We start from the raw sequence: 27476 nt of genomic DNA, 5'->3' as shown, positions 1-27476 counted from the left end.
CGCCGAGTATTAACGGAGATCTATTTTTTTCTAAATATACAACTACATGCACTCAAAGAACAAATAATACAGAAATACGTATATTACACTTCAACTGTTTTTAAATAAACCTAATTTTTAATTAATAAAATAATTTTAATAAAATCTAAATTTAATTAATAATTTAACTTTCAATAAATCTAATACAAATTTTAAAAAAAAAAACAATTCAGTTATAAATGTGATAAAATTTACATTGATGCGAAAAAACAAAAGAATATTTCAAGGCATAATATCAAAGCATACTAGATATGAAGAAAATTACGTTTTAAATTAAAGAAAATAAGTGACATGAGGTAAGACCATATTGTTATTCTCGTTCACATTATATTCTCATATTGTCTAGGGGTAAGACATATTTTAACCCTTTGCCTGCCACTCGACTAGCTGTGTATACGAGTGTCGTCTATGGACGACATGTCGTGTGTCGGCTTTTGCCTCAACATTTATCAGTATAGGTTAAACTATTGAGAATTCTAGTTTTTTATTGTGATTATTGGTATATTAAAATCGTAATTTTTATTGATAACTATAGACAAATCTTAAAAATATATCGTTGTACCTATCGGTTCAGTAGCGCTACTGAGCGTGACGCTGTTCCGTACAGCAGCGTCACTTTTGCAGAAAAAACTTCAGTAGCAAAGTGTTAAATAAAAATTATTCGACATACAAATTGTGCAGTCTTAGTAATCATTATAACTTAATAAATATAATTTTTACCTTATTTGAATTCAGAATTTTCATTTGCAACGTAGTAGAGGAACGTGTACAAACCACTTTATGAAACAAAAAATAAATTCGATAACAACGGACATCCACAGTCAACTACAAAACTACATATATATATATATATATATATATATATATATACTATATATATATATATATATATATATATATATCTGTATATGTCGTATATATTTAACTAATATTTACCTCATTTATAACAATGTAATATAATTAATTCTGTAACTACATTTCTCTTAATTGCGTTTGTATCTTTATATTACTAATATGTTAACTCATTCCATTGAGAAGTGAGTCCTATTATTTTTATTAATTTTCGTAATTAAATAAATGACATTCTGTATTGCGTGACTGTAATGAATATCTTCGTATTCAACAAACAAAACGTTTTATATAAACTGCATTTATATTTCCCTAACTAGAATTGTCATAGATATTACTAGATATTTTTAATAAACATAGTTGGGCCGAAATTATTAAAGTGATTAAATGAATATTCGAGGACAAGGGATGAATAATAAATTAGTAATAAGATACAAGTGCAAAACATAATTACAAATATGTTTCAGCAAAATAACATTTATATTCAAGCTAAATATTGACTAAAATATATTATTTTTTGTGTCGCTTTTTAGAAGACAACTGGCGATTTCCGGTTACCTTATATATATTTGATATATTTTTATTATTAGGGGTAAGTCCCCGAGTGCCGGACACCTAAGGTTATTTATAAATAAATCAAAAAATATTTTACGAAATGTTTATTAAATTATGACTTCCCCTGATGTTAGATAACAAAGTTAGAAGTCAAACTAAATTAACAGCTGGAGCATTCATCATAAGATTTTCATTCTTTGATTAGGAAATACGAAAAATGAGGGTATGTGACCGTTAGCATTCATACAGAACAAAATTAAATAATTAAAATAAGTTACGTCAATTCTCACAAGAAATACCGGTGTCCGGTGCTAAGGGACAGGCATGTTCGTTCATTTGGTGGTACCTACTAAAATTGTTTAAAATATCTGATAATATTCTACCATTTTACGGATGACAATCAAGTACTACTTTTATCATTGAATGCCACTCAAATGTAAATGCATAAATATACTAGAATTACTTCCATTGATATTTGGGTGACACCGTGATTTTGCGCCTAAAACAGCAAAGGGTTGCTTCCGCCGTGGCGGTGTACGTCACATAACAGTTGAGTTTTGGCGCGTGATCCTGCACCTGTGTGCCCCCCACGCCCCTTTCACTTATATTTTGATATAAAAAGATTTATACTCGCTTAAATAATACGTGTTAAATAGAGTGTCCGGCATCAGGTTCCGTCCGGCGTTGCGGGACTTCCCCCTATTATTTTTTGATGATTGTAAATTTGATGGATTTTATTGAAATAGCGACCAGATTTATGTATTCTATGAGCTGTGTTTGCTATTGTACATTTTAACCTAGTATTTTCCTCGAGAGGACAACGGTCAACCACTCTCCTTTTTCATCTATCGACTATATATATTAGATATGTATATCTAACGGTATTGGTGTATATATGTTGCAGTAATTCCCGCAAAAGGTGATTTTTACTTGAGATTATATTTGAGATCTATAACCTCAAGTAGACATTTGATATCATACTGCTTGAAATCCGAGGTGGCGAGGTTGGGATCAAACCAGAAACAAGTTTGTCGACGGGCTCTAATGTCCGTTGATGGCTTCTTTTTCTTTCGATGAACCAATAAGTATTATTATGGTTATTTCTTCTCCATAAAAATGCAATTGAAATATTAATAGTATTTACTAAATACTATTAATATTTAATGCCATTTAAGCTACTAATACTACTAATATTAAATACTATTCAGACTCTCACTGATTATACTAAAATATTGTAAGAGAATTTTATTAGTTGTCAAGTTGTAACCAATATTTCTCCCACTTTTGTGGGAGAGTGTCTTAAAAACTGCTTTAAAATGAAACTTTATTAAACATAATACTAAAAAATAGTATTAATGTAAATTTTGATATTTACGGCATTTAATTCAATCAATAATAAATTTGAATTTAGTTTTAATTTGCTCCTGTTTTGTTTCTTACGATGATGTTTTGAATTGTATTTCTCAGTCAATCGACCATGTTTTTTACTCATATAACATTTCTATTTATACTGTTGTAAAATTAAGTTGTATTTAATTCTGTATTTATTTTCACTAAATTGGATCAAATGACATAAATAAAATTTTATCACATGTTACTTCACAATTGCGGCTCACCATTTGTTAGTAATGTATTGTCTTTGGCAAGCGTCCTAATCCATTCATTCTATTAGTAAGAAATATATTTTTACGACAAAATCACATTCACAGTATATTAAAATAAAATAAATTTTTAGTTATTCAACATCGGCCAGTTGTTCGGTAAAGTTATTATCATCAAAATAATACTGGATTGATGCCAATTAATATATTTGTACTCGATCTACAAAGGGAAGTAGAATGCCAAAGGCGGCGTTATCTAACGCTTCATTCCTGTTATTTTAGTTTCAACACCGGAATGGGATCTTGGCCAATTATAAATATGCGTAAAATACTTAACATACTCAATCTTTTTATTTTCTTTGTGATGGCTTTCCTGTGGCCTAGTAGTTAGAGCTTAATCCTTTTAACCAAAAGGTTGGCAGTTCAAACAAACTAATGTCAAGCAGTAGTGACAACGGTTTTCTTTTGAAAAAAGTAGAAGGTAATATTATCATCCAGCAAAAAAGAACCCTTTACTAGCATTACTGCATTAAATTAAAAATCTTCACAATCGGATTTATTTAATAATAAAATACTTCAATAAGGGATAGTCCAACCGTTGGTATCTTCTGCCTTCTGGGTGAACCACGTAGTTGAGATAAATCATCACAATTCCTTATTTATTTATTTATTTATTTATTTATTTAAATATATAGCCCACAGATTTCTCCAAGAGGACTCAAAAATACAATTATTTGACATAATGAATAACAATTAAAATATACACAAAAATTACAATATATAGTTAGTAACATAAAATGCTAAGATAAAATTTCATATAATGCAGAATGTAACAATAATATTTATAAACAGAAAATAATAAGATATTTGAAAGAAAATAAAAAGATTAACTAAGATAAGACTTATAAGTTCTGATCTGATCTCTGTTCGAAATAAATAAGAGATATAAGGGCAAGTTTTACGATAAAATCGAAATGTTTCGGCAAGGCTATGTTACGGCCCTATCTTCGTATGAATTGGTAGTAACAAACTGCACAAAAACTTATGTATTTGCTATGCGTTCAGGCGTTCTGCACATAAAACCTAACCTGCAAAAAGCACAAGCATTTTATCATAAGTGCATCTTTCTTATGTATTCTTGATCACAAATACGTGAAGTTAGGCTTTATGTGTAAAACGCCTGATCGTGCAGCAAATACATAGCATTTTGACTACAGTTACTACCAATTCATACAAATAAAGGCCCGTATTATAGCGTTGCCATAACATTTCTATTTCCAACAGTGTGCATTTTGATGAATAAAATTCATTCGATCAACTATAACTTGAGCTCTTGGGGTTATGCGAAGATAGAAACATTTTCCATGCTTAGTTCGCCCCAGAGGAAACCTATCATTGGTGACCCCGACCATCTGACAAATATCGTTTATTGATATACTTTTTCAGAATAGTTCTACATTTCTTTCTGAAACGATGACGCTTAGTTTCTCGGATGTTATAAGAGAGTTGTGACATAGCATCTATAGAATAGTTAAATTGAAATGGATATGAATTTATGTAAAATATATATATCTTCTTTTTGAATTGCATAAAATTGCTAGTTTGTTATCCTGAAGAAATTTTGTTTATACAAGATAATTTCAAAATAAATGATAACACATTTTGTTCATAAAAATTGTAAGCAAGCACTAAAATTAGAATCATTAAACATTTTATGTGTTTTCATCAAATTTTCAAGTTAGTCCAGAACTGGTCAGTGTTAATGATAACAATGGGTTGATCGGTCAGATCTTTGTCCAAATGGATGGATGTAAACAATTCACTAAAAACGATATATTTGAATGAGACAGTTTCAAAATAATTGATAAAACCCTTTATTCTTAATCTCGTTTTAATCAAATTTTCAATTTAGACCAGAACTGGCCAGTGTTAATGACAACAATGGGCCAATCAGTCAGACCGAATTCTTACCGAATAGATGGATGTGAAGCATTCTCTGAAAATTATTTTTTTACCTATTTGAATTAGACAATTACGAGATAATTGATGAAACCCTTTATTCTTAATCCGCTTTAATCCAATTTTCAATTTAGGCCAGAACTGGCCAGTGTAAATCATAACAGTGGAATAAATAGTCATATCTTTGTCAGAATAGATGGATGTAAATCATCAACTGAAAGTGATTTTTTTTATTTGAATAAGACAATTAAGAAATAATTGATAAAACCCTTTGTCCTTAACCCCGTGTTAATCAAAATTTCAATTTAGGCCAGAACTGGCCAGTGGTAATGATAAAAATGGATTGGTCAGTCAGATATTTGTCCGAATAGATGATTAATAAAACTCTTTGTTCTCAACCACGTTTTCATTAAATTTTTAATTTAAGTCAGAACTGGCTAGTGTTAATGAAAACAATGGATTGATCATTCAGATCATTGTCCGAATGAATGGACGTGAACTAGAAATGATGAATAAAAAAGCAATTAGAAATTAAGGGTTCTAAATGCTGTAGTGAGGAGTTGACTTAAGAACAGCGCATTTTCACAAGTAAACCCAACTTCTTTCTATTTGTATCTCTATCTGAGTTTATAATTACAATTTTTGTGATATGTTTTTTTTTTAATTTTAGTTTTAATAGCAATCAGAATACAGCATTAAGCTAGGTATTACTGTATAGAAATGGCGCCAAAACACTGCCGGATTATATTCATGGATTATTTTTATTTGAAAAATCACATTACATTGCAGACAATTTGATTTATTTAAAGCAAGTCTTAGAATGTATAACAGACAAAGTAGAAAAGCAGCATTGAATGAATCTCGGTATTTTTGTATCAAAAGTGCGGCGTCGTCGCGTGATCGACAACCCGACCCGTGACTCGGACGCGCCAGGCGCGCTGCCAACGCAACGTGCTTCCCATCACAAGAAACGCATCGCTCTGATCACAATATATCACAATAATATCATGTTGTACGAGTATTATATTTATTAATAATAAACTGGCACATATTCCTATTTATAAACAAACATATACTCGTACAAAGAAATATATACACAAACTAGTTGTGAATGGTATTTTGCCTTAAGGCAAGTTACATGAACTTCCCGACATGTCTAAATAATCGACTTAGTCAATAATAAATTAATATAGTAATTTATGAGTAATTTATAAGTATTATAAGAATAGTATTTAAATTTTCAAAAACAAGTTAGATTTTTTGGTTAATACGCCAGCGAATTTTTTTTTTTTTTGATTTTCACCAAAAACTAATTAGCATGATTATCAACCAATATTTTTCTTTGAATTGTCAAAATCAATTTGGAATTGTGACCTAAAACCAAAAAGTTTACACGTTTTTATTGATTACGAAAAAACGATTCGGCCGGCGAATTTACATGGCTTTTTAATTTTTGAAAACGGTTCAGCCATTTTTGAGAAAACATCGATGAAATAGACCTTTCACATCATTTAAACAAACGCCAAAAAAGCTACTAATTTTTTTAAGCTTTGATAAATTTTTAAAACTATGCGATTTGTCGAAACGTAACATTTTAGTATGGTGTATAAGACCATGATATCTATTGTCAAAAAAAATTCATAAAAATCAACCAAAAAAATTTTTTCAACAGTTAATTACAAGAACACTGGCACCAAAAACTCATTAGCAGAATTCCCAACCAATACCTTTATAAGGTTTTTTAAATTTTTAAATTCGGTTCAGAATTGTGAGCTAAAACGTGGATTTTTTGCGAATTACAAAGAAACGGATTGGCCGATCGTCGCACAAAACTTATAAACGCTAGTCCTCAACGGCACACATCTAAAATTTTTAAATTTTTTAACACATCTAAAATTTTTTAAATCGGTTTAGCCGTTTTTTGAGAAAACGTCGACGAAATGTCAAAAATCGGCTCGCATACACAGACATACTTTTTCCAAATTGTACTCATTCAATTTAGAATGGCTTGAAACGTCGAGAAACATAAAATTGGCCAATCAGATTTATGGATGGTTGAAATTTTGTTCATCCGATCGTACTTTACTACACATATGTAAAATTTGTTTTTAAACAATAAAAAGCTGGATAAACCTCGAATAAAGTTTTATTTAAAAAATATGTTATCAATGATATATTTAATCATATTCAACGCTTTAAAAACTTGGAACGAAATTAAACCTCATGATATTACAATATTCCAAACGCTAAATATTTAATATCAAAAATAAATTTAAATATATCACCACATAATACTAAATGAAATCCTTGTGAAATTTCATGGGCGCTTTTTTTTGTAGAGATGACACTATAAATAACCTTGATCTGGTATTTTGTCAGAAATATATCAGCATAATTGGAATAAGTATTTATTTAAACTATCTCATGTCAAATACCTTTTTCATTGTTTCAAATAACGTGATGGCGAAGACTTATTGAAGTTATGTAGTCTTATTTAAATCATTCAAGAATTTTTTTTAAATTGTAAATAAAATAAATTATTTTTTGTTTTTTCGAATGCCTACCAATGGGTCGTTGCCTAACAGCACAGGTAAAGTGTCTGTATTATCATACAGAACAGCAGAAGTTTCATCAAAAACGAGAACGGTATTGTTAACGACTGGAACATGAATAATTTGAATATTTCATTCTACTCGTGCTCTACTCTAGAACTCTACTCACACCAGTATGTTTTGATGCAAGTTCTAGGAGAAAATTTTCGCTTCAGTCGAGAATGGATTATTGATAGTGACAGACGAAAGTACACATGTGCTGGCAGATGACAAAATGTAAAAACAAAAATTTTATATTTAAATTAAAAATGTAAAATATTTTTTAACTACAACAGCGAATATTTCCAAACGTATCATTATTCCTTTTTCTAATTTCGTAGCCATCAGAACTACTTGTTTTATAAGCAGTGTTTTCTATGCCACATCCTAATCTAGTATTTTTCTCGAGAAGACAACTCAGTGGTTAACCACACATATTTATATATAAGATAGTGTATCTAATAACGTTGGCCTATATGTGTTACAGCAATTCCCACAAAAGGCAATTTTGTTTGAGAAACTAAAACCTCAAGTAGAAATTTAATATCACACTGCTTGATATTGAGTTGGCCGAGATTGAAAAACGAGACTAGTTTGAGCTAGCTTCAAACACTAATATGTGTTGCAGCAATACCCACAAAAATCAATTTTTTTAGGATTATGTATGAGATATATAACCTTAAGTGTAAATTTGATATCTAACTATTGGCTTATATATGCAACAGCAATGCCTGCAAAAATTTTTTACATTTCTCGACGTTTTGAAGGTTTCTGAACATTTTGGCATACCTCAGAAAAAATGGATTTGTGTCCGTTTGTATGTATGTATGGATACAATTTTCCAGTCACGTTTTCGGGCGCACGGATCAACCAATTTGAATGGTTCAAAAAACATTCGATTCCTATTGATAGAGAGATGAGCTGATTAGTTTTTGGCAAAGGTAGGTGCAGCAGTTACGGAGATAAAGAGCAAAGAGTGCAGAAAATAGAAATCGAGTTTTTGAGATAACGGAGCATCCGATTTGAATGTTCTAAAAAACATTCAATTAGTAATGATTGGGAGAAGTGTTTATCAGATTTTGGCAAAGGCAGGCCCAGACATTCCGAAGATACGGAGCTAAATGGCAGTTTTTGAGAGAACTAAGCGTCCGATTTAAATGATTCAAAGAACTTTCTGGTTGTCTCAACAAAATAATTCATTTTGGAGAACAAAAATTTTTGTTTTAACTTTTTTTTTTTCAAAAAATAAATTTTTTGTATATCGAAAATGTTTCAGATTTTATTTTTAATGCTGACTAAAGTTCTAATATACTTTGAACAAATAATTTCAACTTTGCGATTCAGTTTATATAATTCTTATAAATATTAGACAATGTTACAATATTAATAATAATCTATTTCAAAACATTCAGTATTCCTCGAACATTTTGTTACGGTACGGGAAGTTCCAGCAATTTGCCTTAAGGCACGATGCCATACACCCAACTAGTTTGAGATTATGTTTGAGATCTAAAAGTAGAAATTCAATATTATACTGCTTGATAGAAACGTTATCTCTGGTTGCTGTTGAAAGATGTAAAAAAAATATTGCCTTACTAGTAGTGTACATTATCCTACAATAGTTATTTTGAACAACTGGCATTGTGGTTTACCGTTGGAATGAACGAATATCAGCGATTTCAAGTACATATTAGTTTGAAAATGCATTTTTCAAGTCAAAGTAGACTAGGGAATGCTATACCGGTATACCGGTATACCGAAATACCGTTAAACCGGTATTTGCCCTAAAAATACCGGTATTTTCGGTTATAAATTTTTTGGAACAAATTTATATTTAAATTCCCTAATTGCATAAAACGTATCGCAGTTTTAAATAAAAATACTCTACAATTATAGTATGTTATTATTTATCTTCATAGAGTATCGGATCTTAAATTAGTAGAAAAAAATACTTTTTCAAAGTCTTTGAAATATTGGAAATTATGCTAAATTATCACATCGGATACAGATAATACGTAATATGATCTTTTATGAGTTTTTTGTCTTTCTTACTCATACGTTTAATTTTGGTAAAAAGTACTCAATATACTCGATAATGATGATGAGTTAATTAAATTGGATATAATTTTGTTAAATTATTATTAAAAAAAAAACTTGTTGTTTTTTTTTTATTTTTTAGTTGAATATAGTTGTAGTTGTATATATAATTTTTTTATATTTGTACTAATAACTTTCAATTATTTACCGGTATTTTACCTGTATTCCGGTTTAAAAATGAAAAATTACCGAAATACCGGTATTGAAATTTTTCATCGGTATTGCATTCCCTAATGTAGACCAATTGGTACCTCGATATGAAAAGCAATGAAGATCTCCAGTAACGTTTATTAAAAATATGCTAATTAACTTCCAATATATGATAAAAGATGCATCAGCACATCTGTTACTCAATTAACATTTACTACAAAAATACATTTTGAAGGGTTTTCTTTTCCTCGTAGGACCCGTCAGGGCGCAAATAAACAATGCGGCCCTGAAATTTAATGTAAACGACCTCCACAGAATAGCCGGTGTTATAAATATACTGAATGTATGTACTTTTCGTGTGTAGTTGTAGTATCCTAAAACGGCGGCACACGGAAAAGTAGTATCATATAGGGGTGGTCTACCAGGTCTGTTTATAAATAGATACGCTATGTAAACAAAGCCGAGACAAAAGCCACTTAATTTAATTATATTTGATACTAATAATTTCACAAACCGCAGCGATAATACGTAACATTAATTTATTCACAGGAGGGTGCTCTTGAAAAATATAAAAGACGTGGTCGAGGTTGTGCTAACTTGAGCACTGAGTATCGTCCATTCAAGTTTTTATCAATTTCTTGTAGGGTAAGTTATAGAAAATAAATAAAAAAAATCGAGAATGAAAATTTTTGTATATCTTTACGTTTCAGAGGCTTCGGAATATTTTGGCATATCTTAGAAAAAATGAATGTATATGTGTGTGTGCGGATACAAATTTTCGTCGACCATTTCGGGAACACGGAGCAACCGATTTGAATATATAATTAAGGAAACGTGCTGATTAGTTTTTGGCAAAGTCAGGTCTAGCCGTTTCGAAGATACGGGCCAAAAATATTCAAAATTTTTAGTTCAGTTTTTTATAGAACGTAGCGTCCAATTTGAATAATTCGAAAAACTGTTTAAATATTTGGAAAGGCAGGTCCAGCGGTTATGGACTCTCAATGAAAAAAAAAAGTTTTAAAAAATGACATTTGGCAGTCAAAAATGTTCATTAGACATATGCACATCAAATTATCAGATATTTTATAGAGATGATGATAATGTGTACACCTTTTGACCCATTTTTTTGGGTTCTGTACCAAGATTTTTAATGGTTTGCGGGTATAAAGGTTTATATGATTGAAAAAAACATTCGGTTCGTACACGATTGTGCGTCATTTTTGCAAAACGCATGTTTCGAAGGACTGGAACAATTTTGAAGGAATGGAGCGCAAAGGGTTTAAAATGCAGTTTTTGAAAGAACGGATCATCCGAATAGATTAATTCAAAAAACCTTTTGCTTGCGTAGACGGAGTGCAAAAAATGCTTTCACAAAAGATTTAGTGATTTTGAAAATTTTCAAAACAAAAATTAAAGGTTCAAAATTTTTCATCATTTTCAAAAAAAATCTAAATTCGGATAAATTTGAAAAAATATAAAAATTTAAAAAAAATCGATTTCTCACAAAAATTTGGGACTATTTAAACATTTTTGCCATGATTTTTATTATTTTAGTTTATAGATATAATATTTGATTTAAATTATTTATAATTATTAATTTTATTATTATTGTTTTCATTTTAATTATAGATATAATTAATGATTTTCTAAATTTATCAATAATATATATATATATATATATATATATATATATATTATTGATAAATTTAATTTTTGTATATTATTATATATGTGTGTGTGTTATATTAAGGAAAGAAAAATATCTGAAAAAATGTAATTAATTCGTGCTTTTATAATGATGGCGCATTATAATTTATTGTAATTAACTACAGCTTGCTTTAATTAATTTTTCAGCACAATCGCTAAAATTCAATAAAACTTGATAACTAAAATAGAAAATTAATTTGACCGAAGATATAGAGTTAATTAACTTATTTTTAATAATAATTACCTAATTGACACCTGAGCAATACTAAAAAAACGCATGTTATTTATTAGATAGAGTTGTAACCACATACATTAAATATTTAGTGTCTAAATATATACCAGTATAAAGCATAAAATATTAATGTGTGAACAATATGTGAAAATGCCAATCCATCATACCCCTGTTACGAAGTTTGATCGGTCTACATGCAACATGAATATTTGTCATTGCATTTTTGTCAGCGGTTTAAATTTATCAAATATTTATGGAATCATTATATAATTATATTTTGAAATATACGCTAAAATATTTATGAAAAAACTACAAATATGGACTTTATATAAAATATGCACTATATGCTATATATTTACTACAATGTTGAATACAAGTTTTATAATCAACATATTCTTCACATTTTAAAATAATTTAATTAGGTTCAAATTGTGCTATTTTATTTATTAGTACAGTACAGTCAGTAATGTTGAAATTTTAGCAGTATGTACATCACATTGAGAATACGACACATTTTTAAAATATATATTCCAGGTGAAATAAAAAGTATCGAAGACTGCAATTTATTAGCAGTAAAAGTACGCCAGGACGATTCAATATAGTTGTAGCGCACGTATCTCCATTTTATTAAATTTAAGAAAATAAAACTATTTGAACACTTTATTATTATCTTTCCTTAAATTTCAATGACATGAATTTTCTTCGACTCACAAAATGCATTTAAAACTCAATTGTAATAAAGGAGTCTTCAAATAAATATTTAGGAAAGTTTAATTGATAAAATCTTCAGGTTAGTAAATAATAATTTATATAATGCCTCTTGATTATATAAAATTATCAAAAAAATATCTAAAATAATTTTAATTGTAATAGTTTTTGTATAAGCAGATCTAAGTAACCCTATTATGCTAGAATCGACGCAAACCAACTAATAAACCTTTACCAACTAATAAAATAAAGTGCGACTTGAAAAAAAGTAAAATATGCTGGGAAAATACAAAATGGCATATATGAACAAAATGACCCGGTGGTCTTATTTAAAAAATGGCTAGTTTTGTGTAGCATGAAGATAGCCATAATCACAATCCTGTCAGATGTTGAGCGTCATTGTCACAGGCTTTTATCAGTAATCAGTTCAAACGTGTCGTCGTATCTCTCCTTCAAAAAATTATTTTAAAGGTTGTTTTCTTATATTTTTTGTCGACCTATTTATTGTTATTAGTAAATATTTCTATTAGAATCAATAAATTTATACCAGAAGTAGTGATTTCAATCAATTTTATTGCAATATTTATTAATTCTTGCTCATTTTCGGACAAGATGGCATACTTATACAATGAACAAAATGCACTAGTATAGTACAAGAACTACAAGGTAGTTCATTCGAGTTCAAGAAAAAAAAATAAAACCTGTCAAAAGTGATTTGCTTTTAGATTCTACTCTGACTACTTATCCGAAGAATCCACCAGTAAAAAGAAAAAACTTGCATTTGTTGAAAAATCCATGCAATATGTTATGATGTCCCAAGGAGGAGCAAACAACTTATTTGTGAACTGCAACTTAAAAATCGGCATTTCAATGTGCCGTTTCCGTATATGTCGTTTGTACTATATAATCAAAATAAGTTTTGTAATTGGATTTTAATAAAACTGGGGAGGGCTATTTTAACTTGAAAATATTTGTATCTATTATTTCCAAGTAAAACCCGTTACTACTGCTCATAATGAGGCAGTCCGAGGAAGTATTAAATCAGGTACCTTCTTATTGGAAGGCACCAACGGTAACCAATAACCCACACGAAAACCTAGAACATGATTTTAGATCTAGAATGAAAACTGGATTACATTCATAATGCAAAAAGATAAGTAGATCAGAAAGACTTAGGAGGACAAAGAATGCAAATGATCAATATAAGAAAATAAAGAGAACCACATCAGGCACTTCAAAAGGTGTATCTATGAATATTATGAGAAGAAACGAAACAAAGTATGGGGTAAGACGGGACAAAAAGTCTTATTTGACTTCGAACAATTATATTGTGAAAACCAAACCAATTATATCATAAAAAATACACATATTAAACAAACACTATGTGACTATGTTCAGTAAATCTCCTAGCTAATTATTGTAGAAATATGTTTTCTGCTGCTTTTCAAAAATTTGTCACGAACCCCATAAGCTGGGAAAAAGGGCAAACAGATACAATGTTTTATTTTTAATTTTAAAGGGATTTTACGAAATAATAGCTACTTTATTCAACCAATTGAAGAGAGACGAAATAACTGCAATCAGTCGTATTAGAACTGCTCACACATTCCGCAAATCTCATTTTTATGGAATTGGTATGGCAGATACCTTCTGTTCTTGCGGTTTGAGAATTCACAATCTTGACCACATCTTTTGGAGGTGTAAGCTTTATGCTAACCAAAGAACATCCTTACTACAAGAACTGTATAAATATAATTTTATATTTCCTATTATCATCACAATAGCTATTTCCACTAATGATAAAAATATATATAAAATTTTTGTGTATTTTTTACAAAAATGCAACATAAAAATATAGATCAAGAATAAAGTATTAGTTATTAAGTTTTTATGAATAAGTTATTGTATCATGTGTAGCAAACAACTTTGTAAAATATGTATATCTCTGTTTATTATAAATATGTAAAATATTAACTCTGTAATAAAAGGCTAAATGACCACACGGTCAAATGCCATAAATAAAATTCAAAAAAATATTCAACCAATGCAAAATATAAATTTCATGGGTACATTTTTTACAGAGATAACACTGTATGTATACAACCTTGATCTAGTACTTTGTCAGGAATAATCATCAGCATAGTTAGAATAAGTATATATTTAACATATCTCTTGTAAAATTGCTTTTGTTAACTTCATTTAATGTTTATTTACTATTTTTTATTGGTTACAACTTTGTTATGGTAAAAGTTTAGTTGGTCCATTTTAACCCACCCACATGTAAGCTTTTATGGAGATTATATAATAAAAAATGTTGAATCTAACTTAAGGGGGTCTTCCTATGTGATGGGTTGAAAAAATCGATTTTTTTTCATAAATTGCTCCCATAACATGTCTAGAATACGGTAGTAAAGCGATTTTAGAAAATTCGAAGTCGTTTTAAAGATACAGCAGGTAAAAGAAAGAGCGGTTCGGAGCGCTGAGTTGGCAGTTAGAGCCCGGGCCTATTGTGTACCGTCGGCTTTATACCCGGCCTCCCTAAAATTTTCAAAACTTCGATTTTTTTATAGCAAAAAACAAGAAAAAAACGCCTAATTTGCAACTTTTATTCATTTTATTATAGGTCATTCCGTGCTTTTAAGCCTACAAATTAAAACGCTGTTTATTTTTTTTTTCAGATAAGCCAATCAGCCGGAATCGTGGAGGAAGTGGGAGCTCTTTTTTTCGAGGCGGGGGTGTTCAGAGCGCTGTAACTCTAGTTTGACTAAATATTTTTAGCTGAAATTTTATATTTATACTGTCCAAATATGTGTTAATAAATGATAAAAAACTTGAAGCTCTAAAGATTTACTGGTCGTAGAAAAAAAATCCTAAAATATCCCTAAAAAACAGGCCGTCACATAGGAAAAATAACAATACATCACATAAAACAAACCAAACCTATTAAGGTCTCGTAAACTAAACAACAGTGCTCACAACCAAAAAACTAACAACAAGAGAAAATACTTTTGTTATGGATTATCAAATATTGTTATTTATCAAGTTGATGACTGGTTATACCCCTGATTTCCTCAATTTTCAAATATGGTTGATGAAAAATTCTTAACGTCAACCCTACATCATTTCAAGACACCAGCTCTCCATCTATCGATACTATCCGAATTCATCTTCCTGGTGGGAAAACATTGTGTCGACTCGCGGCAGCTACGGCCGTGCTGAGTCGTGCAGCCGTCCAGCGATCGATCTGCCGTTGTAGGTTGCACGCGTTCCCGCTCGTATCGGGGGCACTCGGTTACCGCACGACCGCTTACGAACGTAACTCGGGCAGATGGAAGTGACTGCCGATTGCCGATTGCCTATACCCTTGGCTACGCGGACGCTACGAATTGTGGGCATCGAGGTACGGGGTTCCGCGTAGAAAAACAAAGGGCGGGTCGTTCAACTTTTCGCCAAATTTATCAAGAAGGGAAAAAGATAGAAAAGCGTTGTTATTATGTTTGGCAGACGTAGAGTCTTTGTTGCGAATGCGAATAAGTGGTGTTGTGGCTAGGAATAACTATAAGTATGGTAGAAGAAATTATTATGAATGATTATCGCTCATGAATGTAAGAGAAATGTAAAGCTAATTGCGTCTGCTAACACTTGAACTTAAATATTAATTGATATAATTTTTTTGGTGGCGGGAATAGCTCACTTGGTAACGTTGTCGACTCACACGCTGGAGAAAGTCGGTTCGAATCTCCAGCAATACCAGAATTAAAAATATAAAATATTAAAATAGAATTGTTAATTTGTAGAACACAAGAAAAAATTGTACTACTAAGTAAGAAAAAAAAAAGAAGTTTAGTTTAGAAGGTGAGAAGAACATATTGAGGAACAAGAAGAAAAATGAAAATTGAATGGAATTGAAGAAAGAAAATTGAATGGAAGATTAGGATATAAGTATATGAATATAGTATATATATATTTGATAAATGTATAAGAAATATATATGTAAGAATTGTATAAAATATGATGAAAAATAATATGAATAATGTAGGTGGCTAAAAAACTGCAAAGCGGAGGCCAATAAAATTTAATTAAAAATATATATATATAGCAAAATTTAATTATTATGAAATCATTGTACCCTTAATACTTGGTTCAAAAGTTACAAAACCAGATATTAGATTATATTATGTTGACTTTGAGCAATTATATTGTGAAAACGAAACCAATTATGCTACAACAAATAACACATGTCAAACAAACAATTATCTATGTTTATCAAAACTCCCAGCTTCATAATTGTAGAAATGTGTTTTTTGCTGTTTTTCAAAAATGCAAAATATAAATTTTATAGGTGCATTTTTTACAGAGATAAAATTGTAAATAACCTTGATCTGGTATTTCGTCATAAATGATCATCAGCACAGTTGGAATTTTTATACAATTTATCTCTTGTAAAATTGCATTTTTTAACTTAATTTATTTTTTTATCCGCTATTATTTCATTTTTTACACCTTTGTCAGGATAAAGGTTTAATCGATCCTTTTTATCACACCCACGTGTATGCTTTTATAGAAGTTATATTAAAAAAACTGTTGATGTTTATATATATATATATATATATATATATATATATATTAGGGTGGTTCTTAATATGGACATATTCAAATTTCCTTGCTCCCAAGGGCTCAAATGGTTCCAAATTGATAAAAAACTATTTTCTGAAAGTTTTAGCTCTTATTATAAACTTTTAGATAGTGCGCAATTCAATCAAACTTCGTATGAAAATAGCATGGAGAAAAATTTGAAAATTAAAAAAAAAAATTTTAGGTATAACTTAGCGACAAATGAGACACGTTTTATTCTCAAAACTGTACAATTATAAATAAATTTTATATTTTATTTTGACGCATTGGCTATTAAATGCTTCATAAATAAATTTATGAGTTTATTTTTCTGAGCTACTTCTCCTTTTTATTAGTGGGTGCTTTTACAGCAGAAAATATTCTCTATATATTTTCCAAAATGCTTTTTTTTAATAAGTTTACTACAAACTTCACCATTACCTTTATTTTATATGAATTCTACTGATATAGCTATTGAAGTTACTAAACTGGTATGACTTGTACTGTCGAAAGTTAACATTTTCCACGTTTCAATCAATCAATTTTTTAGTTAGTTCAGTCATATGTGTTGATAGAAATGCTATTCCGAACTAAAATAACTGCCTGTATTATTAACTCACATAAACTGGCTATACTAATTATAGCACAGCATTTTAATTATGAATTGACAACTCAGTTAAACTTTTACTTAATATGTTATATAACTTGTAATGTAACTTTTAATGTAAATTGTATGTTTAACAAAGTATGTAATTTTGGAATTAACATATTTTAGAGCTTCTTAACGCATTGAGCTTTAAATATTATGAAACATAAAATTTTTAGTATACACTGCATTCTAAAATAAAAACGCAGTAAAAGTAAAAAAAAACTATGCGATTTAGATAGAACAATGTATGAATATAATATATTTAAAATTACTAATGCGTAAATTTTTCTATTAATACTATACTCTTTCAAAAAATAATGCTAATACGAGATTGAATTTTTATCATTTTTGAACATTTTTTTAAACAATTTAAGGTATTTTCTAATATTAAAATAAGTTCTTTTTAATACACTGGTTACAAGAGAAAATGAATAATATATTTGGCTTAAGTCTTGAAATAAAATGTTTTAATAAATAAGAACTATAGAAGAAAACCCTCACTAAAAGTAACATAACGATTACAATATTCCTTAAACATAAGACATAAGAAATAGAAATGGGTTATTCAGTGTATTATTTAATTTAGTAGTTTAATACAACTCGACCAAATAAATAAATACGTTTCCAAATAATACTAGGAAGTATATATAGTAATTATTTATAAAAATAAATACCATGGCAGCAATTCAGTAGTTATTTATTGATATAGAGCAACGCGATTCAATAATTAAGTTATTTTTAGTGTTGCTTTTGTTACGGATATAAAATGTACATAATTGAAGTTTCAAACACACCAATAAATTCATAAAGGTTTACAAACACAAAAACGCACAAACATACGTATATATATATATATATATATATATATATATATATATATATATATATATATATATATATATATATATATATATATATATATATATATATATATATATATATATATATATATATAGTAGGAGAGCTAGGGGCATTATGTACAGGGGTAAGTAGAAACAGGCGCTTTTAATAGGATCTTAAACGATTTTAAAAATTAAAATTTAAAAGTTAAAATATTTTGTCCCGCAGACCGCCGCAATATACAGAACTGTGCAGGTCCGTCATTTTTGACGTGATATAAAATTGTACTATCATAAAATTTTTAAATTTGGGTTATTATTATGGACTAATTTTAAATTTTATATATCTTATTTCGTTTCAAATTTATCGATCTTTGATAATGTAACAATATTTGTGATTGCTAAATTTTGTAAAATGTAAAAAAAATCTCATCTGAGTTAGTTGAAACAAAACCTGGGGGTTAGTTGTAACATACAAAAATTATATACAGATTCAAGTGAAGAATATTGAAGTTTTTGTAGGATGTAGGCACATGTAAATTGTGATAGAGGAAATGTGAGAAGACACTAAACCTTTTATTTATATTATGATAATAATGTAGTTTGCGTTGATTTATGATTTATATTTATATATATTTTATTTGTATTAATTATAGTTTGCCTTGATGTATAAAAAATAACCAGGAAATTATTTTAAAAACAAGCAAAGAATAAATTATCAGAAGCATTCTTTTCGTTACTACTTGCCCCGGTAAATGTTACAACAAACCCTAAAAGCGGGGTAAGTTGCAACACCGCACTTTTTCTAGAAAATGATTAATTGTGAAATAATGAACAATAGTTATGGAATTATTTTTACTTGATTTGATAGAGGAATAGTTGAGCATCTATCTAGATTTATTTTGTTGAAATATAATCAGTAGATCTGATGATATAACAAAATTAAAAAAAACTGAAGCCCCTAGCTACGGGTATGATGACTAAAAATCTCCGGTTTTCTAATAAAAAAAATTATATATTTATACACTTATTTAATTATTAAAAAATTGAAAGAATTCACTTCTCAACGTAATGCCTCCAAATATTACCTTGGTTAATTATTAGTCATTAAGGTAAAAAGTGATTTTTTTAATCTTATAATTATTAAATAAGTATATAAATGCATAATTTTTAAAAAAAATATCAATAGTTCCTTAAAGAAGAGGACATTCTATATCCTTGAAACGTTGAGTATGAAAATTGATTTATTTTTAAATAAATAAAAAAATAATGAAAAAAGACACTTTTATTTTAGAAACAGAAGTAGTATTAGCTATCTAAAAAACAAATATATATATATATATATATATATATATATATATATATATGTTGAATAGTCTTGAATTTGATGTTGATATAATATATTTTATTTGAACTTAAAGATCGGGAGTTACATAAATAAAAAATAGTACAAAAGATTTTAGAATTTATTTATTTAAAATCCATACGTTTTGGCTAACATCCTAGTTTTCATTCAGTAGAATATTATTTTGGTATCCTTAATTAATGAAACACTATTGCACTATAGCACTAAGATGTGCACTATTGTAAAATCTATATATTTTACTTATATATATATATATATATATATATATATATATATATATATACAGGGCCGGTCCTGCCTTGAATGCGATGCATGCAAAAAATGCGGGCGCACGCCTTAGGGGGCGCCAAAACGAGTTTCGGAAATTAAATTTATAATATAATATTTATATTTTTTATATAAAATCTAGAATTATTTATATAAAATCAAGTATACATAATAAATTATAATAAACAATCGAACTTAATTAGGGATACGGAGACACAAAAAGCATTTATTCACATTTATTTTGCAATGTGATATCAGTAGATACAATTAACCGATTAATAACTCTGCAAAGTAGTAAATACAGCTCTGTTCATTGCTTAATCTACTTATTCAATTTTTTCTTTGGTTGAATTTACCGTGGAATCGAAAAAAAATTATCTAGTGTTCAATCCCATAAGCTCAAACCTGCGAAATATTAAATTAATTATTGGGCATTATTGACGAAAATTTGCGAGCTGATTTAGTTAAAACGGAACTTTTTAAAAAATATAAACAAATTATAATCGGGAAAATAAAAAATGGGGAGTCAGTGCTTAAAAAATTGCATGTTTATTCCGAGAAATTAAATTGTAACTTTTGCTTGTATTGCAAATATTTCGCTTCTGATGAATTTTGAATGTTGAAGACATGCGTGGTTAGGGTTATGGAAACGGAGCAAATATGAAAAATGAAAGCAAAATGTACTTAGGAACAAAAATCTTTAAGATTTTTTTATACATAATTTAATTATTAACTATGCAGAAATAAAACAGATACAAATATAATTTGTTTGTTTCAGTACAGTTTAGGGAATATGTAATTTCTTTGCATCTTTTACTAATTTTGGACAATACTTTAAAAATACGTTAAAAGTTTAACTTTAAAACAACAATCTGATACTTTGAATCTGATGGGAAAGTAAAGCTGAATACAATTCGGCTCTTACGATACCAATATGGAGAAGTTTACGATGCAATTTTGATATTGTGAATAATGAAAAAATAAATTAAAATAAAATTTAATTTAAAACATAAAATACGAATGTTATGTTTAAAAATTAACGACTATTCTTTTTTTGTTCTTTTGGCGTGATTTGCTCTATAGAATAAATCGCGTAATAAATAAGTTAAATGTTTCAAAACCAAAATATTAATATTACTCCTACGTTAGAAAAAATTGAAAATTTAAAATTTGGTTATGATCAACCCGCGAATCGCCTCGATTTTCTAAATAAATTTAAAATCAATGTATTTTATACGCTTTTAGATTACATCTAAATTTTTGTGTTAGTACACCAGAACATCCAGAACGATTTAAAATTAATTTAAAAAATAAAGAAAATATTTATATAATTTTAATGAAAAACTGATAAAACAGTTGAAATTATTGGGGGGGGGGCGCTAGAACAAATCTTGCATGCGGGCGCTGAGGACCCCAGGACCGGCCCTGTATATATATATCACAACAAAACACACAAATAAACATTTATAATTTTATTAAATTATCGAGATTGTTCCAGTTTGGGATAGAAATCTTAATACCATGGTGCAATAGTGTTTCATTAATTAAGGATATCAAATTAATATTCCACTGAATGAAGGCTAGGATATTAACTGAAACGTATGCATTTTAAATAAATTTCTAAAAACTGACATACTATTTTTTATTGATATAACGCCCGATCTTTAAACTCAAATAGATAAGTTCTGAATGAGAAACATTTCTGAAATTGCAAAAAATTGAAACTTTACCACTTATCATTGTTAAACATGAATACAGTAGCAATAAGAAAACAATAATTCTAATTTATGCAAATGTAAGTTAATGGTGATGCAATAATGAAAAAATTATGTAACGAGTAAAATGAAGATATAAATTAAAATAATCACAAACAGTTCCTCTGCTTGAGATCTTAAATTTTAATTACAATTAATTTAATTAAGTGACACTACAGTGTTGCTGTGTTTCTAGATCTTATATTTGAATCTGAATGTCGCTTGTTACGCATATATTATACTGGCGTTTATTTTTAACTTTGCGACGGTTAGTTGATGTTTTGTATGTTTTACTAAGTTATTTGCACATTCGATTATGTTATCGTTGATACACACGTGAAATTAAAACACGCCGCTAAAATCTTTCATATCCTGAACTATAGTTAATAGGTATGTGCGAAATTAATTACGTTAATTAGCACCATTAATAGCGATATTTGAGATGTTGCGAGTTTAAAGTGGAAGCGTGGGTTATCCATAAATGTACGTTTTATCGATATTACATAATGCACTGATTGGAACACTTTGTTAGAATGGTTCGCGTAGAAATATTCTTCAACCTTTCTTTACAAAGACTAATCGAATTAGCACTCAGTATAACGCGTTCACTTCCGCGGATTTACTTCGCAACTTACCTCTGTACTGTCAACAGCGCTCCCATACTTTTTGCACGTAACAATCAAATTTCCTTACAACCAATTATTTCCCAAATCAAATCCTTCTTCCTGAATACACAGCGTTTATTTCAAACTATTTTTTCCTATTTGCGGTTTGTTTATAACACGGAAGTCCGGATTTATCGCCAGACCTCTGACTTGTATGCTTTCCGTCGTGTGGTCCCGCGCGTACTGAGTTACCGGCGTCTATCGCGCAACCGCGTGACCGGCGCCCGCTGCGGGCCACTCCCGCGGGCCCTCACAGCCGCCTCTGGATACTTTATATCCGAAACAGAATGATGAATGCTTGGGATGAAGAATCTTAGCGATGCCGGGTCAGAAATCGTCACCGTGAGGATTAAACATGTGAAAGAGCGGTGGAATTTGAAGGATTTAAGGGGAAAATACAATGATAGATTGATTGCATTACATGTGGGGATCGTGTAAGAATAAAATTTGTTTCATTATACTATTCTCTATTAATATTAACGTGGCAAAATCTTGCATTTGCATTCGATTCCGTAAATTGTAAAAAAAGGAAAAATTAAATTTGGTCCTTATTTTTGGCAAAAACAAAATATGCACATATACATATACATAAGGGATTCAAAGGTCCAATTTAACTTTGAGCAATTATATTATAACTAGTAGCGTATGGCATCGTGCCTTAAGGCAAATTGCTGGAACTTTCCGTACCAAAAATTAATTTTTTTTAAAAAGATTTTTGAAATATTTTAATATTTTTTTTAAAAAGAGACGTTTTTGAAAAATAAGACATTTCGAAAAAATATGTTTTCTTTATTTTGAAATATTTTGGAAATTTTGAACTGTTTTTTAAAGCAATCGCACTGCTTTAGCAGCATAGAGACGAAATATCGAAGCGCGTAAGCGCCGCGTCGCCATCTAACGGACAAACGATGTTACGGAAGCCATATAAATGTAAACAAAATTTATACGCATTATTAAAATCTCTAAAAAATATCTGATGATTTGATGTACATATGACTAATGATCATTTTCTACCGCTAAATGGCATTTTCTTACTATTTTTATTAGATCTCCCAAACCGCTACACTTGCCTTTCCAAAAATTTAATCAGTTCTTCATCTTGTCAATACAAGTAAAAAGTTGTTTGAATTATCAGAATCGGACGCTCCGTTCTCTTAAAAACTAAGTTACAGTTTTTGGCACGTTTTGCCCCGTATCTTCAAACCGGCTAGACCTGCCTTTGCCAAAAACTAATCAGCACGTCTCCTTATTAATAGAAATCAAATGTTTTTTGAATTATTCAAATCGGTTGATCAGTGTTCCCTAAATCGTCAACAAAAATTTGTATCCGCACAAACACACACACATACATACATCCATTTTTTCTAACGTATGCCAAAATGTTCAGATACCTTTGAAACGTTAAGATATATAAACATTTTTGATTTCGACTTTTTTGCGATAAAATAAACCTAAAAAAAATATATAATTAAATAAATAAATAAATAACCTGGAATCCGATACCTATAATAAAGCCCAAGACGGTAAATAAAGATATTAACCATTTTTTTTGCGGTTAAAATCTTTATAAAGCGTGTTTAATAATAGAAATTAATATTGAGTATATAATAAGCTGTGTTTGTCATAGTACATCCTAACGTAGTTTAATGTATAGATCTAATGGTGATAGTGTGTATATATTACAGCTATGATTACGAAAGGCGATATTCACTTAAGGTTAAATAAAATCAAGTGAAAATTTGATATCATGCTGCTTAATATCGAGTTGAACTAGATAACACCGTAACGAGCTCAATAAGTTTGAATAGAATCCTAATTTTTATTATATACAATTGCTGAAAACGCCAAAATCTTAGAAATTTTTATTGCTTTATAAGAATTGTAAGTTAAGCATGTTCAACTTCCTGTGAGGTAAGTTATAGTCATCTCAAAAAAAACGAAAATGAACAATTTAGTGTGTCTTCAAGTTTCAAAGGTTTCTAGACAGTTTGGCATACCTTATTGTTAGAAAAATTGCAATTACTCTACGGGAAGTTAAAAAAATATCTAAATTTTTATGAAAAGTCAACGTCTCAAAAATCTAGTTTTCAAAGTTTTCAAAGAAAATCAATTTATTTTAAAAAATTTTGATTTTTGGTACGGGAAGTGCACCACTATATTTTCTAAGTTTTACAGGACTGCGTCGGTCAATAATATTACCCCGTTTCGGCTTGATATTGAGTTCTGGGACACCATCCATATACACACCATATACCCCACTTAAAGAGGCTATCTTCAAATGTTTAAATGTTCGATTTCTATTGATAAGGAAATGTGCTGATTAGTTTTTGACAAAGGCAGGTCCAACCGTTACGGAGATACGGAGCAAAAAGTGCAGAAAAATACAAATCGAGTTTTTGAGAAAACGAAATATCAGATTTGAATGATCTAAAAAGCATTCAATTTGTAATGATTTAGAGAAGAGGTGATTAGTTTTTGGCAAAGGCAGGTCTAGCCATTTTAAAGATACAGAGTTAAATTTGCAAAAAATGGCAGTTTTTTGCAACTTTCTGCTTGTTTCAACAAAATAATTGCTTTTGGAAAAAAAATTTTTGTTTCAAATTTTTAATTTTTTTTTTTTAATTTTGTTTTGTATATCGAAAATAATTCAGATTTTAATTTTAATTCAGACTAAAGTTCTAATATATATAAATAAATAATTTTAACTTTGCAATTCAGTTTATATAATTCTTATAAATATTAGAAAATGTTACATTATTTATAATAATCTATTTGAAAACTTTATATTTGAATATATTTGAAATTTTATATTTCTCGAACATTTATATATCTGGATTTCATTACGGTACGGGAAGTACCTGCAATTTGCCTTTAGGCACGATGCCATACACCACTAGTTATTATTTATTTTTTCAATATATAAGCACAAATGTGCATTTCATAAAAGGCGAATTTTGATTGGTTCGATTGTTGCTACGTATCGTTGCTAAGGTATTGTTTACGATCACGTCGAGGTTGATTGAATATATCATGTACAATAATTCTCATTATATTATCGACAAGGTAAGCTTTTAAAAGCCATATTTATCAAATATTTTATAATTACAAATATAAGACAGATTAAATCAAAATAACAATAAACAAATTGGTATTTTTTACAGTCAAAATACTCACACAACCATCTGTCAAATACATATAGATTATTGTAACTCTGCCCATAAGATTGATTGTCTTTTGTTTTAAATAGACGTGGCCAATTGTTTTCCTAAAGCATTTGGTATTACTGAATGTATAACTATTCGTAATTTAGATCTTATATTCAACTGATTCTTTTCCTAATTAGACAAATACGACTGAGATGGCAAATACGCAAGATTTTGTAAAGGATTCTATCCTACCAACGGGCGATAATGAAGTATCTTTAGGCGGCGGCGGCGGTAGTGGCCTTTTTTTCCGTAATGGCGATGCAGAAGAGCATTACATCCCGGAAAAATTGTTAGGTCGCCAAATCAACGATGTCAATGGTAAGCAGTTCACGTAATCGATCAGTTACCTATATTTTAATTGTTTGTGTTTGCCATAACTTATTGGTTATGTATGTCATATTCTTATGTTTTTTTATAACAATTTTTTTTGCAATGAATGATTTCATATAATTATTTAGAAATGAATATCAAAAATGGAAATGCTATGGTTCTAGACGGTCCCATCTCGATCAAAAAAGAAAGAAAACCAAAAAGAGGCAGGAAACGGCTAAGGAAATCAAGATATATTAACGTAAGTTACTTGTCAAAATATCTAAATACTTTTGTTAGAATAATATTTGGGCGTTCCATGGTTAAGCGCACTGTCTTATGTCGACAGGGTCGTGAGTTCTAGCCCCCGCTCTGGACAACTTGATATCATGTAGTAGTGATATCAATTTTTACTTTTAAAAAAATATAGATCAAAACTATGTTTCCAATTGAAAATATCCCGGCCACTGCTGTTGAAATTGCAGTGAGAAATCTTTCCCTGATTCAAAGGCAGAACACCTGTTAATATTATAATAATATTCACAAAACAGTTGATATCAGTGTAGCTTGAATATGCGTGGGCAATTATTAACATTGTATTGGTCCATATATTATTATTATTAGTTCATGTTGCATTATCAATAATCATTTCACGTATTTGTATAGCTATTGAATTTGCATAACATTTTTTGTATATATTTTTGTTATTTTAGACGAATGCTTCGGATCCGGAAGTAAATTATTTCCGCTTAACAGCAGCCGTAAAAAAATGGATGAAAGAACGAAAGGAAAAGTCGCCACTACCTATTCTGCTAGAACCCAACAATCCCGCACTGATAGCCTTATTAACTCAGGTCGAGTTGGGCGCCGTCAGCGATTCGAGCGATCAGGATACGGACGAAGAGTGCGATAAGGAATCATCTTTGATTTCAAAATTATCAAAATTGGAACCTATGCGTGCGGTATCGATAAAAGCCTTAAGCCTTAAATTAGAAGCCAAAAGGTCGAAGTCAATGCCGCCGTTGACCAAGGTAGAATGATGCATTCTACACATCTTTTGAATAAAATGAAAAATCTCAACGCATTCTATTACAAGCCGATATATGGCATTTTGAACTGTCGTGTTTCACAGTTTCAACTCTCACGAGTTATATTTTTGTGATGATTAAATTAATTAAATAGCAATAATAAATTGATATAAGATAATAAAAAAAAATCATCTTTGCAACATTGTGTACGTTTTCATTACTGACTTACCTCGTGCTGTTATTAACCAAAATTTGTTAATTTTTGACATACACAAGCAGGATTCTCAATAA

General features: G+C 29.4%; 1 protein-coding gene across 1 annotated transcript in view; it reads right to left on the bottom strand.

Annotated features, from left to right (window-relative positions):
- The window catches only part of LOC113378512, a 150833-nt gene extending 128122 nt beyond the window's left edge, over window positions 1-22711 (bottom strand). The window contains exon 1 of the mRNA XM_026619052.1: window positions 22613-22711. The gene's annotated coding sequence lies outside the window, so the exon portion shown is untranslated. The remainder of the gene's footprint in view (window positions 1-22612) is intronic.
- Window positions 22712-27476: the final 4765 nt, after the last annotated feature.

The sequence above is a fragment of the Ctenocephalides felis genome, unplaced genomic scaffold (assembly GCF_003426905.1).
Source record: "Ctenocephalides felis isolate EL2017-DRISC unplaced genomic scaffold, ASM342690v1 CF-g0.4_SCAFFOLD_01886, whole genome shotgun sequence".
NCBI lineage: Eukaryota > Metazoa > Arthropoda > Insecta > Siphonaptera > Pulicidae > Ctenocephalides > Ctenocephalides felis.
Note: the sequence above shows the minus strand (reverse complement) of the source record. Positions and strands in the feature narration are given on the sequence as shown.